This window comes from Rhinolophus sinicus, chromosome 4, assembly GCF_057876585.1.
Source record: "Rhinolophus sinicus isolate RSI-liver-muscle chromosome 4, RSI-T2T, whole genome shotgun sequence".
Lineage (NCBI taxonomy): Eukaryota > Metazoa > Chordata > Mammalia > Chiroptera > Rhinolophidae > Rhinolophus > Rhinolophus sinicus.
In genome coordinates this window covers 13,801,122-13,816,463 of record NC_142504.1, presented here as the reverse complement: position 1 = coordinate 13,816,463, position 15,342 = coordinate 13,801,122, and the positions used below count along the sequence as shown (strand labels likewise).

At 41.6% G+C, this 15,342-nt stretch overlaps 1 protein-coding gene and 1 non-coding gene across 2 annotated transcripts in view; both read right to left on the bottom strand.

Annotated features, from left to right (window-relative positions):
- Positions 1-15,342, bottom strand: part of JAZF1 (JAZF zinc finger 1) — a 307,874-nt gene that overhangs the window by 235,003 nt on the left and 57,529 nt on the right. The window lies entirely within an intron of this gene.
- On the bottom strand, positions 13,801-13,908 carry LOC141567079 (U6 spliceosomal RNA). Its single transcript, XR_012489473.2, has one exon. It is a non-coding gene; the product is annotated as a U6 spliceosomal RNA (small nuclear RNA).

The following is a 15,342-nucleotide window of genomic DNA, read 5'->3' as shown; positions in this document are numbered from 1 at the left end:
GTTGAGAATTAAATGACATTGTGAATAAAATGCTTGGCAAACTGCCTACCCAGTACATGGTAGAGCTCCGTGAATATACACTTTCCCATTATCATCACTCTCCTATTTCGGGGTTAATTCCCATAGGTGATCCCTGGATTACTTCTTCTTTTTTTTTTAATTAAAGTTTATTGGGGTGACAATTGTTAGCAAAGTTATATAGATTTCAGATGTACAATTCTGTATTACATCATCTATAAATCCCATTGTGTGTTCACCACCCAGAGTCAGTTCTCCTTCCATCACCATATAGTTGATCCCCTTTACCCTCATCTACCAACCCCTCCCCCCTTACCCTCTAGATTACTTCTTATAATCATGAACTTGGCAAACTATATTGTAGATATCCAGGCACTGTTTTTAAAAGAGAGAGATAAAACAATTTGCATAATATGCACACCAGTATGGACACTCATGACATATCATTGATAAAAAAAGGTTATAAAAAGTAATATGTAACATACTTACTACAGAATCATCTTTGGAAAGAATATGTATGTCCACTTAGATAGCTGGAAAAAAGTCTGGAAGGACATACACCAATTTCTCAGCATGGTGCAATTATTATTCATCTAAACTATTTTTCCTTTTGCTGATCTGTTTTTCTATTTTTTTTATAATGAACATACATTACGTATTTATATAAAAGATATGGGAGAACACAATTTTCTTACAAACTAAAGAACAAAAGAATGAGATACTACTGCGGAAATAGAGGAACTAATGTAGACATTTATAATGCAATGCAAGAAGCACGTGACAACATAAAATGGCACACAAAGGTCAGGTAAGGCCAAAGAGCTCTCCTGGACTCAAAGTCAACTGATGAACTTGACTTTGAGTCCTAGCCCAGCTATTTCCCAGCCACGGCCATTGGGGAGCCATTTATCGTGGGCCTCAGTTTATGACCCATTGGGACTCGGTTTTGACCTACAGCAATAGGGACAGGGACGATCACCCCCTCCTTGCTGGGACACTTTGACTTGGTTTCCAGCTTGCAGCTCTCCTGGCTTTCCTCCCCGCTCCATGGCAGCTCCTTCTGTCTCTGTCTCCCTTACTGGCTCCTCTACCTCTCTCAGCTTCTCATCTTCCCAGTGCCCAGGGTCAACCCTTGACCTCTTCCCCATTCTATCTATTCTCACCTGCCAGGAGATCTCATCCAGTCTACGGCTTCAATTCCACCTATACCCCAACTCTTCCTAAATGTCTGTCTCTTCAGTTCTGACCTCTCCCCTGAATTCCAGATGTAAATATGTCCAGTCTGCCCACTGGACACAATCATGTGGAGGCCTCAGACTTCACATGGCCTATAAACGATGAGAGTGATCTCCCTCGAGCCCTCAAAACCTGTGCCTCCCGGTCACCCTCATCCCAGTGAGTGGTGAACAAGCCTTCTAGTTGCTCAGGTCAAACATTTGGGAGTCATCCTTGACTTTCATCTTTCCCTCATGCCTTAAACCCAAACCTGTTGACCTTACCTCTAAAATATACCCAGAACTCACCACTTCACAGCACCTCATAGCTGGTCCTGGTCCAGGACTACCATCTCCGTTCTAGATTATTGCAAGAGCCCCCAAATCAGTGTCCCTTCAGTCTATTCTGAACACAGCAGCCAGAGTGGTAACTATTAACATGTTCACCCATCGTGTCACTCTTCTGCTCAACCCCCCCCCCCCCCAATGGCTCTCCATCTCCCACAGATCAAACGCCAACATCTTCATGCTGGCCTACATGTGGGCACCCCCACCACATCTCCCACGACCCTCTCCCTCATTCACTCCATCCCCACTGGTCTCCCCGCAGCTCCTCAAACATATTGGGCAGGTTCCCACCTCAGGGCCAGTGAACTAGGGGTCCCTCTACCAGACACACTGTCTCCCCAGATAATCGCTTCTTACCTTCTTCAAGTCATTACTCAAAATGTCTTCTCACCAATGTGAGAAGGTGATTCCCCAATGACCCTGTTAAGTATTGTAACAAAACTCCCCACCACGACGACACACACTCCCTATCCCCTTTCCTTTTTTCCAGAGCAGATACGCTACCCAACATAACTTGTATTTCCTTCACTTCATTTATTTATGGCCTGTCTCCTCACAGCTAATTTAAGTCCCACAAAAGCAGGAATTTTTTATTGTTTTTGTTCCCAGCCTAGTACCTAGAACAGGGCCTGACACACAGTAGGAACTGAATAAATGCTTGTTGAATAAACAAATAGGATTAAATGGTACCTGCCCTTCCCTCTCTCAGAGTTATATAAAGGACATGCGCAATAAAGAATGTGAAAGTAACTTAAATAATTTGAGATAAACATGTGAATAGTGTTATTATTATCACTGTTATTCTATTGAAGATGTGCCCCAATCTGCTAGATATGGCCTGAATTAGTCCTTCTTTTACGACCATTCCGCCCCTATCTTTTACTTATCTATTTCAGTACAAAGGTTGGTAACAGAATTCCCACAAGACTAGGATTCTGGAAAAATTAGGTTCATAGATGCACTCAATGTCGAAACCTACAAATGATTATCTTACTCACAAATTGGGATTTTTGTCTTCCCTCGGAGAAGACTAGGGGAAGGGAGTAGGGCGGATGAAAAGATTAACTTTGATCACTTAAGAGTGCACAGAGTATGAGATCTCCCTTTATAATATGTCAGAAACACTGCTCAGCCTCCCTGTAGCTCAGACAGAGGACTCTGCCCTTGACTTTTGCTGGGCCCTGATGACGCCACCATGTCTCACTCAGGGTGGGTTTCTCTGTAAACTCTCAATGGACAAAAGGTTGGGTTCAGCTCAATGAGGAAACCAAGAAAATACAAAACACTCTATTAACTCCAAGAGGTACAGAAAATAGCATGTTTTTTCATGACATACCCGGAATTACTTCTGGAGACACCATAGATACAGAATGAGAACTCTCTTCTAAATGCAAATATCTCACAGCCAGTAAAAAATCTCAGTAGCTTGCAGACAAATTTGCTAACCTATATTCCATCTCGGGTAGAATGATTGTTTAAAACACCTCTCTGAGTTCCCCAAAAGCCATAGCCCTTTAGAAGCTAATAATAGTACCTTTTTACTTGCAAAAGTAACAGTTAGTTACTGCAGCTAAAACTAACAGCTATTGTTAGTCACAAAGCACTGTGAATCCTGGTGAGGAAGGTAATTAATCTAATTGAGCTGAACACATAAGGACTTTCAAGTGGATAAAACTGCATCCTGGGATACCTGAGCCCAGGGGCCCAGTGACAATGCCAGCCCATTCATGGACTGTGCAGAGGTAAAAGTAGGGTAATCCTACGGAGCTTCACTTTTACGTTTCAGTTGTCAAACTTTACATTTTAGAAATGGATTTCCTTCCTCATACACCCTGGCCCCTTTAGAAAGAGGCAACTCATAAAATTATATCCTGTGAAAGACCCTAACATCAAAGTTAGAAAACGTACTGACTTAAGACTTAATCAGCTTAATTGTAAGATTTTGCTTGTCAAGGACAGACCACGCCTGACTTGTTCCTCTCGCTTCGTGATGTTAAGACTGCATTACCCAAGAAGTGGAAGGAGGAAGAGTGTCAGTCAGAAAGAACCACACACAGAAAAAGCTTTCCTTTTTCACATTCTATGACTCATGAAATGAGAATACTGATTCTCCTCCTCATCAATCTTGGATTTCTTTTTCTTCATTAAAAACAAACAAACAAAACAGCCAAATTATTCTGCATCTGGACTCTCTTCCAGGAGTAACAACATGTTCCCAAGGAGGCTCAGACGGCTTGGGAAACTGTCTAAGGACAACACACAGGGACGCTCATGACCCGTGCTGCTAGGACCCAATCTAAGCACGTATGGAGGTTCTCAGCAGGTGTCAAGAACAATCTTCTCTGTGGATGGTGTCTTACAGTTTACTTGGGCATATGAAGTGCTTTCATTACAGTGAAGCCAGAGAAAAACGAATGAGTCCCTATCAGACCAAAGGATTACAAATACAGACACTCCCCAGTATTGCTGACATGCCCCTTTTTGCTTCCAATGAGCAGTGATTCCCCCCCACACACACACCTGCTGTTAAGTCCCACACTGGGATGGATATTTTCATCACACACAAGTGAGGGAATCTGGAGTTAATGTTCCCATAGCCACTCCTTCCATCAGCCGCTCACGGGGCCTTGCACCTGGCTTGGTGTGCACCACTGCAGCCATTATCGCATGTCATCATTTCAATAACTGAAACTTAAGCGTAACAAGATAACACCAGGTTCTTGAGAGACACACGATCTGACACAGGGCAATACCTCGTTGTACATCCAGGCCTTCTGCCAAGCAGAAGGAACAGAGGATCACCTTTTCACATAAACATTACAGGCCTTTCTCGCTCTGAGGATCAGGTCCAGTATATTTATTTCATTCACCACGTGGCCATTTTCCCTACACTGTAAAGGAGACTCAGTGAATAAAAGCTATGTTAGTACAGCATTATGCTTGAGAATTTTAAACAAACCAGTGAGGCAAATCTCTTCCAGTTTTCATACCAAGCATACCTCTGACAGGCACTACATAAATACTCCTTTCAGCTCAGAACACCATGCATACATCTAGGAAATACTGTACTCTACATGAGCAAGACACACAAAATTCCACTGAGTTAGGAAAGACAGGTTCACGTGTTTCGACTTCCATCTTACATGCAGGCCCCATGGTTTAGTGGGTTGCCCAAGACTGAGACTGGAGAAATCTGAGTGGTTACAGGACTTTCTTAGTTCCTAACACATTTCAAGTTTAGGAAAGTTATTTAAATTATATCCCAGTTGCTTTATCACAGGAAGAGGGAACGAAGGTGACCACAAACTTATAACTGCAGCAGAAGCATCTAAACTTTAAGCTATTCCAAATGACACAAGCTAAAAACACAGAATTAATCCGTCATCTAAATCTCCCACTCTTACAGATGTGCTTTTTAATTGTCCCTCAAATACCAACCAAACCTACAAACCCCCCACTAGAGTAAGTTTCCAGTGCTTATTGCGTGAAGTATCTTCAGGCATTTGTCATCATGTGCAGATTTCTAAAACCATTCCCTTAAAGCGCTTCTGTTTATCTTAAAAACCACATACATACTATGTAGAGGCTAAACCACAGGTGGCCATGTCACCTGCAGAGAATACAACCAGGAGTAGTGTTTGTCTTTGTGCCAAATGACTTAAAGAAATGTGCTCTGGAGGGTGGAGAATGTTCTTGGTACCTGTAAATATGGTGCTTCTCCCTGCAAGCTGATGAGACCTCAACTGGGGGTGTGCAGGCTTATGGGTCTTATCTTACCCAGGTACAGGTCACATCCCTGACCCAAAAAACACACGCTCTGCAGGGTTGAACATGCCCTCCCAGGTTGAAGTGCTCACTTGGGCGGGATGCAATGACTCTCTTCTTCCAAGGACAGGCTTTTTCAGACGGCAGAGAGACAGGCTTTTTCAGAAGGCAGAGAGACAGTTAACCTGAGGTTACAGCTCAATGGTGCAACTAGCTCTCCACATCATCTTGACTGCACCCATTTATTAATTCACAAACATTTCCTCAGCACTTACTCTGTGCCAGGTACTGTGCTCCCAGCATTGCTTTTTCCTAGTGGACACAGTTGTACCCAGGCCCAATTAATTTCTCGGTTGGATTAATTTTCCAACCGCTCTTCTCGTTTACTTTTCCATTGCTGCCAAATTCATTCAGTCCCCCAAGGTCACCAGCATTTCAACTAGGAGCCTCCACTTAACGCTCCCTTTCTTACATTTTGGTGGCAAGAGAGCCTACACCCTTGGTGCCCAAGCTCATCTCTCCAGATAATCAAACCAGCTCGTGTCCTTCGTCTTCCCTCTTCCTGACAACTCTGTTCCTCCACCATCCACTTACTCAGTATCTACTGATCTCATCACTGTGTAGGAAAGGAAGGAGAGGGTCTTGATCGAGAGCGGCTTAGCCCTTTCCTTATTCGGGCAACTCTGGTAGCCTGCCTTTCCTACACTATTCCTCTGATAATAATCTAAGCACCTTACCTAAGTGTATTAATCAGCTCCCCATGAAAAAGTGTCTGCAGTACTAACACTCAACACTTCATAAAGCCCTTCCAATTACACCAAATCAACAACATTGTGAAATAAATACGACTTATTTTACACATAAGGAAACCAAGGTGTGTATACATTAACTAACTTGTCTTAGAGTAATATAGCTAGCGAGGGGCTAACCTGGGACTCAAACCCTGTCAGTTGGTTGCTAAATCACGACTTCTTCCATTCCTCACGCGTGCCTGTGCCAAAGCCTGCTCAAGAACCAGCCACGGGAAATGATGATGGACTGGCGGATGCTCACCTTGCCTCATGTGTTGAAGGCCCAACTGGGCCAAACAGTGGAGAGAAGCAGCCAAACCAAAAGAGACAGGAATTTGAGGCCTGGAGTCTTACATGGCCCAAAGTGAATTTAAACAAGTAGGATCCAGCAAGGAGTTATCAGGAGAGAACCTAGAATGAAGCGGCAAAGGTTAAATCACAAAGTGTATGCGGTATTTTTTAAGGAGCACCTGCGTCTCACACACGTTCATCAGTAAAAAGGAAAACATTCTCTTGGCTCCTGAAGAGTCAGAATTTAAAAAGAAGCAGGAGCAAAAGGGGGGGAAACATCACCTACAAAGCATTACAAAGTTTAAAGACAAATTAAGAGAGGAAGGATTCCAGGATTCTCAGAGGAAGAAGGCGGAGTTCTGTTAACAAGGTGAAAAAGGGTCCTATTTTCTGCCCTGACGTCCCGAAGGATGAAGAGCTGGTGCTGTGCCCACCTCCCTGGCTACGGAGCTGCCTGATGGCTCCGATACCAGAAATCTCTCTCATCTGTGGGCCTTGCTTGACAGGACCTTTCAACCCCACCCCACAGTTTCTGTTTTCCCTTTATTCTTGTGAGGAGCACAGTACAAACACAACTGCTAATGAATTTTGTTAAGATAGAGTGGGGGGTAAATGCTTGAGACCTAGCTGACAGGTGGACAACCCCTGATTTTCCAGCCTACACCTTCCGGAATGCCCTACTGCAGCGGACAACTATTTCTAGGTGAAGAAAGTAGGGAACTGATAGTCCGTCTCAGCCAATTTTATGTTTGATAACAATCCACATATCCACGTATCCATCGATAAAGGGCTAATTTGCTATTTTTCTATTTGGCTAAGTAACGCTAATTCAATGAAATTCAATGAATATTTCTCATGAACCTACAACAGACCTGTCTGCACCATTGCTAACTCCGATTGTAGGCAAAGAAATAACAAACAGAAAATACTCATTTGCTTCTATGTTTTTACTAGTTGACTACTGGAGAGATTTCCCTTTAAGGTTTTGTTTTATTCTTTAGAATTTCGTTTCTGTTGTATTTGTTTGTTTGTTCATATATTCATTTATTCAGTGAGCTTTTTATTGAAAAAATACAGGACTTGTGATAAAATATAAAAATAGGCCGTTATAAAATGTCACTTCTTCCTACCACACGACATCTGCATGTCTTTGAGAAATTCACTGTACTTCTTCCAGGAGGTTCCTCATGAGTAAAAAAGGAATAACAGTTTACTCTATCCATCTTAAAGTGGTTTTCTGAAAACCAAATCAAATGATGAATCTGAAAGTGCTTTGTAAATATAATTAGCATGGATATCTATGGATCAGAAAACCTACTAGCAAAAAGTGTGTTTTCACCTGTGAGTATGTGTGTACATGTTACATGCATGAGCACATATGTTATCAGCATGAGTAGTGGGAATGGTTTTGTGCCCTTCAAGTAGTGTTATCATCACCCAGGTGCAAGTATATTTCTGCAACCATCCAAGTTCAAGGTAAAAACAAAAGTTGGCAACAGTTGTCTACGTACCTGACCCTGAATTGTTTGGATATTATGGTGCTACACCAACATCTAATTTTCAATCATTCCAACTCTAGAGCTCTTTTTTCACTTTGCTCTTGTTCCAAGAACTTAACTGGTAGAGAAGATACTTGAAATGTCCCAAACCCATGATTTTGTGATCACAGGATGTTATCACCTGAGCCCTGCTGGTGACAGAAAAGTGGCCGTCTGAGAGTTACATAAAAAAAGGACCTACCTCTAGGAAAAAACTTTCTGAAGAAAACCTTAGTGGCTTCCAAATTGGCAACTGAAAGGAACCAAAAGTTAGGAGAGGAGAAGTCACTGACAAAACAATCAAGGGCAGTTTTATTAGCTTCATTCAATGAAGCAAAACTTGGACCCAAAAATTCATTATTCAAACCAGATGCTGGTTTTGCAACATTCATGTCAATGATGAACTGTTTCAATTTTCTTTTATTTTGAATATGTAATACAAAGCAGACAAATCACTACATTAATAAAGGCACTCTTTAAATTTGTAAAGCTGGTTTGGAAAACAACTGAATGTAGGAAACCAGTTCTCAAAAGTTTATTGCCAAAAGCATTTTTTTTCCTTTTATAATCACGACAGAAAAGAAGTTCAATGGTAGGTTTAAGACAAGATCAGTTATGGTCAGCAGTGAAATTACTCTTTAATGATAATTAGCCCCAAAGCTTGATTACTGCCAGCTCGAATTATCTGGTCATAAGGCATACAATGCACTGTGTTCATCTACCAAAAACAAGAACAAAGGAAGGAGAGCAAACGAGACAGAGAAGGCCAACGACACAGTGCCTACGAGAAAGCAAAATGTTCATAAAAATGTTTGCTAGGCACAAAAGTTACTTTAGAAAAGTCCGCTGATAATCTCCTTCTCAAAAATGATTATTCTCTCTTGTCAGAAGAATGATGAGGAACAGACCTCAACCCCTGAAAACAAACAAAGATCTCTGGTGAAAAACGCAGCCAGGTGGATCCTGGGAAAAGATGAGAGCAGACTGGGGAAAATGGAGTCCAGAAAGAAGACTTGGCATTGGGACATAATCCCCAAAGGAAAGGAAAACATGCCTCCAGGTCAGGGCCATCTGAAAGTGGGAGTCCCACGCAGTGACTGTCACCCTACCCACAATGCAGCATAACCAGCAGGGGCCCACTTCTGTTGCTTTATGGAGACAATCAGAACATCTGAGTGATGGAAAAGATCCACACCTTTATACAAACAAGGAGACTCAGGAGCAAGGTAGAGTGCCTTCTCATGGGACTAACTAGTGGCGAAGCCAGTTCTCCAACCCGTGTGTCCTGACTCCTTGCCCATCTGCTCCCTCCCTCCATCAGATGAGGAGAATCTGAAGAGCGGTGAATAGGAACCACTATTGTCCAGCAGTCACTGCGTCCATCGCAATTACGAAAGGACACGCTGCTCTTCTGCCTTGTGTGCCCATCGGGTGATTCAACAGCAGACAGTTGCAAAGGACAAATCTACATTGGCATTGGGACTATAAATCCTATTTACCAAAACCTGCTATGGACCAGGCCCTGTGTGAAGCACTGAAGCTCACTTGCTTCTTGTAAATCCTCACAACCTAGGTGTTTATAAACTCACTTTACGGACAAACATAAGGCTTAGAGAGGTGACGAACTTGCTTATGCTCACACCATTAGGAGTAGCAACCCTGGGTTCAGACCAGTTTTTCTAGCCCCTTGTAGACACTTCTACTATACTACTGGCCCTCCACGTATTGCAAAAGAAAGACTTCCTCCTTCACCTGATTACGAGAGCGGTACAAGAAGCTTTGCTGCGTGAAAATGTCTGAATCATTATCTAAGAAATAAATGGATCCTGAACAATGGAAGGAAGCTTCTAAAATCTGGGTCTAAACATGAGCCTTTCAAATTATTTAGCTAACGAGAGAAGTTTCTTGCAAAATTCCAATTTTTCCTTCTAAAACTCCAGAGATCCTGGATATTCTGTTTATTACTCTTCTCTTTCAAGCAGAAGCTTGCGTGCCACAAGCAGAAGAGGACAATGGGAATCTTAGCAAGCAGGAGTGACTTTCCACAGAGATGATCACTGAAGTAAGAGCTTGTCAAGAAGACCGCGGAGAACTTCATCATTCCAGCTCGCAGCCTTTGTGTGGCTGGCGGGCTTCCACTGGTGCTTTCACCTTCTGGCAACCACCTGCCACCTTTACCTTCTGGAAACACGGGCACATAGCCAGCTTGGAGATTTCTGCTCTCTGACTAAACAGAATACCTCTCACCTTCCAGTCGGAACACAACCCTGAAGACCAGGACTCACCACAGGTCTGGCAGGACGACATCTCTGCAGTTCGTCATCGTCTGCCTATAGGGAGGCCGGCCTGTTTAAAGCTGGAACATTCCAGAGAGGCCTATTATTAACCAAGGGAAGACCTATGGGGTTTGAGCTTCTTTTCCTCAATATACAGACAAATGGAAGTGCCAGCCAGGTAAACGGGGCATGGTGTGCTCTCAACAAAACACCATCAACCTCACTTCCTAGTGGCTTTTTGGAGTTTATTTACTGGCACTTGCAGATTCTGGAACTACAGAAATGATGGGTTCTGCCCCAGAGGAGCTCACAGTCTGTTGCGAAGACAATACCCTTGAAAAGGTTAATGGTGTGTTAGGTGATAAGTGTGAAAAGGCACAGGTAGCCAAATGCTGTAAGAAAACAGGACACAGGAAGTAGGAAAGCTTCATCAAAGAAGGGACCACAGATTCACAAGTAGGAGTTTTCAAGGCAACAAAAGGGAAGTTCAGGGACAATGCAAGTAGAAGGATAGTGTGTCCAACGATTTACATCTATGAAGGGGCCTGTAGCTCCAGAGAGTGAAGAGAAACAGTGTTTGTGTGAGAGGGAAGGTGAGGACCCCATAAAGAAAGCATCTCAGAGACTCTTACAAAGTGTCTCTATAGGCATCTAAGAGTCAATGAAGATTCTAATGCATGTTTAGCTTTATTTATTTCTTTTTTTAGAAAGTGATTCTGGCAGACATGCCAAGTGTGGACAGATGTCCATATCAGTGCTACGCAAACAAAACGAAGTAAAATTGTGAGCCACAGAGCCAAGCCACATATGTAATTTTAAATTTTCTAATAGCCACGTTTAAGGTAAGAATAAAACAAGTGAAATTAATATCATAATATACTTTAACCCCGCCCCCAAATCCAGACTGCTATCATTCAACATGCAGTCAACCCTTTAAAAATTATTAATGAGATCATTTACATTCTTTTTCTCTTCGGCTACGTCATCTAAACCCAGCACACTTACAGCGCATCTCAAATTGGACTGGCCAGATTTTAAGTGCTCGAAAGACAGATGTGGCCAGTGGTTACCATACTGGACAGCACAGCTCTAGATAAACCAAAGACAAGACCCACTTAGGAGGTTATAGCCAAGAGTCCAAACGAGAGATGATCACAGTCTGGGCAGATATTTCTAGCCCTTGAACATGTGCTAAACTGCCACTGAAATGCAATTTTACGAACATGTAACTTGTAATTCACACGGTTCACACATAAAAAGAATACAACAAGGTATACAGAACACAGCGCTGCTGTCCTCCTTTTTCTGAGCATCCACCCCCCACCCACCAACTCAAGGTAATCACTTTGAGTTTCTTCTGTTTGTTTATCCTTTCAATGTTTCTTCATGCAGATACAAGTAGATCTGAATGTAGACTCGTGTATTTTGTCTCCTCTCTACACCAGAGGTTGCATACCACATATTCTGCTCTACACCTTGTTTGTTTATTTATTTATTTAAATTTTATTGGGGAATATTTGGGAATAGTATGTTTCTCCAAGGCCCATCAGCTGCAAGCTGTTTTCCTTCAATCTAGTTGTGCAGGGTGCAGCTCAGCTCCAAGTCCAGTTGCTGTTTTCAATCTTAGTTGCAGGGGGCGCAGCCCACCATCCCATGCGGGAATTGAACCAGCAGCCCTGTTGTTGAGAGCTCGGGCTCTAACCAACTGAGCCATCTGGCCTCCCCTCCAGATGCTCAGCAGCAGCTTGTTGTCTTCAGTCTAGTTGTGGAGGGTGCAGCTCACTGGTCCATGTGGGAATCGAACCGGCAATCTTGTTGGTAAGAGCTCATGCTCTAACCAACTGAGCCATCTGGCCTCCCCATACACCTTGCTTTTTTCATTTAAGAACGTATCTTGGAGACCTTTCCATATCACTGCATAGAGAATGTCCATGTTCTCTTTAAATGCTACACAATATTCAACTGTATGGATGTATTACAGTTTATTTCACGTCTCCTACTAACTGATATTTGAATTGTTTCCAATCTTTTCTATTACAAACAATGGTCTAATGAAAAACCTATATACGTCACTTTATATGTATTCAGATGTATCTGCAGGGAAAAATTACAGAGCCAGATCACTGGGTGAAAGGGTAACTGCATTTGTAATCTTGATAGATACTGCCAAACTGGCCTCATAGGGCTGTGCTATCTGTACTCTCACAAGAAGTACGGTGACAATTTTTTCCACGTCTGGTCCACGATACATAATTGTCACACTTTGGCATTTTTGCTAATCTGATGAAGTGAGAATTGCTACTTCAGCACAGTTTAAATCTGCATTTTCTCTGAGTCTGAAGATCTTTTCTTCGGTTTAAAAAGGATCTGTATTTCTTGTTCTTTGAATCATATGTTCATGTCCTTTGCTGATTTTTCTGTTGGTCTACCAGTCATTTTCTTATTGATTTGTAGGAGCTCTTTACATAGAGAGATTAGCCCTTTATCCATTGCAAATATTTTTTCCATGATTGTCCTTTGTGTTTTGAATCTGCTTGTAGTGCTTCTTTTTATTTTTTAACTACTCCACCATCTTCACCGGCAATCCCTGTTGTACTTCTTACCATGTAAAAACTTTTATCTGAATTGAGTTAAATTTATCAAGCCTTATCTTTTATGGTTTCTGAATTTTGAGTCATAGTTATAAAGGCCTTCTTGCTTCAAAGTGATAAAGGAATTTACCCACGCTTTTTCTAATAGTTTTATGATTTTAAGAAGACACGAATATATACTCATGGTTTGAAATCCTTATTAAAGATATCATTTTCACTTTTCAAACTGAGGTAGACCAGACATTTTATGAGCTGCCTTTCTGATTTTTCCCTCCTTTCTTTCTTTGTCATGATTCTTTGGAATATTACACTGATCATCATATAAAATGAACTGATAAAGATGGAATTTATTTAAATGATATGAGATATAGAACCAACCTCTCTTTCACCAGATAGCTACCCACTTGGCCCAATACCATATACTAAATATTTCATCCCATCGGAGACATAATTTTAAAAGATTTCTATATTTGTGTAGACAGCAACCTGGATTTTCATAAACTCATGGTTTTAATTCTCTAATCTAGATATTACAGAGGTAAATACAATCTATGCTGCTCAGTTATTTATGGGAACTGCCGAGTTTTGTGAAACCGCATTCATACAGCAACGCCTTTACTCCCACACGGTCATCAATATCTTTTTAGTAAATGCTTGACTTGAAGAGATATACAGACACAAACTACCATATTGAAAAGTTTACAATTTGGAGGTTACTAAGTTATTTCTCAAAATTAATTTGTTTAAAAGGCAAGCAGCACACCACAATTAAGGTTTGGCAAAACTCTCACCAATGACAGAAATCTGGTTTACCTGAGTTCATTTTATATGATCACCAATGTGATACTGAAAATAATTGTTAAAAAGAAAGAAAAGCGGTAGGGGAGAAAAAGGTAGTTCAGACAATATGTGGTCCACCTCAGCTGGAATAGAAAAGAACGATATTTTGAGTTTTCCTAAAGATAAACAAAAATGTGGATGCTTCACAAATTTGTGTGGCATACTTGCACAGGGCTATGCCAATCTTCTCTGTATCTCTCTATATGTATTGCTAAAACAAGCACGAAAAATTATTTTCGTTAACAAGGATTTAACATTCTTAGTTATTTCTATTTATAAGTTTCTAGTAAACTGAAATTTTTCAAGTGAAAATGAGAAAGGTACAATATTCGATGGTAAATGCCCCTTTACTCCAATATTAATTCATACCTTCTATAGTGGTACCCTTCAAGTTTCATTCAATCAATGCATATTGCCTATATTCCTGTCCTTTGAGATTATAAATTAGTTATTATAGTTCCGTTTCTAAAAGTAATGTAGACACACAGACGCGCGCGCACACACACACAGGAGCAGCATATCCTTTAAAAATAGCAAGGGGATCAGTTCCTAAAGGCAATGCTCATGTATTAGACACAAATTATAAAGTTTCACACAGAGGATAATAGTACCGGAAAAATAACAATAGCAACAAAATGATCCTACCTGAGAAATAAAGGAAATGCCGGGGAAATGGGTCAGGAGAGTCCTTTGGAGGAAAGGCTCCCCACGGCATGAATAAAGCATAGCTTCTAAGACTTCTGTGATGTTTCTAAAAGAAACAGCTGGAGTGGAAGCCACTAGCCCTGTGAACAAAGAGGCCATCGCAGGGGGTGGCCTCTAGGTCTCCCCATCTCTCCCCCTCCTCCCTAAACTGCTGCTTTCCAAGTCAACCCGCAGACTGACTCACAAACTTGATCTCCAGCCGTGAGAGGACTCTTGAATTTCCATCTTTTTTTCAACTTGCAGGTGCCTAATGGAGGCCAATTCACCCCATAACAAACTGAGGTATCTAAAATTAACCACTCATGCCCATTGCCCCTGTTCTCCAACAAAACCCTACCTTCCTTCCCCTATCTATGTCAATAATATTACCATTTTCCAATTTACCTGGACTCTTTCACACCCTACCCTTTAGGCATCTTCTGAGTCTCTTCTCACCCTAAGACAGCCACTCACCACATCTTTCTTTGGGATGTCGCCCATCCTGCCTTTCCCTTTTGTTTCCAAACTGACTCATCAATGTCAGACCATCCTCATGACCCAGAGCCTACTTCGGAATCTCCTGATTTCCATGTTTCCTCATTCCCCCATTTACAAACAATGCTACATAAAGTTGCCAGGTACTTTCCCTAATTGTTGTCTCAAACCTCCAATGTTCCCTATTACTTACGTGACAGTCTAATAAAATCACGTCATTGATCATTTCATTCATGCAACAAATTCCTACTGAGTCCCACTTTTTGCCAGGCATGATTTTAGGCATGTGGGACACATCGACGAACAGACAAAAACTCATGTTTAATCTTGTCTTAACCTGATTGTATTCCCTGCCTGTCACCCACCTGTGCACTAGATAATTATAAACATTATCTATAAATAAATCTATACCAACAGTTACAGTCTGCTATATTTTTACATAGTCAGTGATGCCTCACAAGCCCCTACTATGTGTTGGATCTACTAGTGAG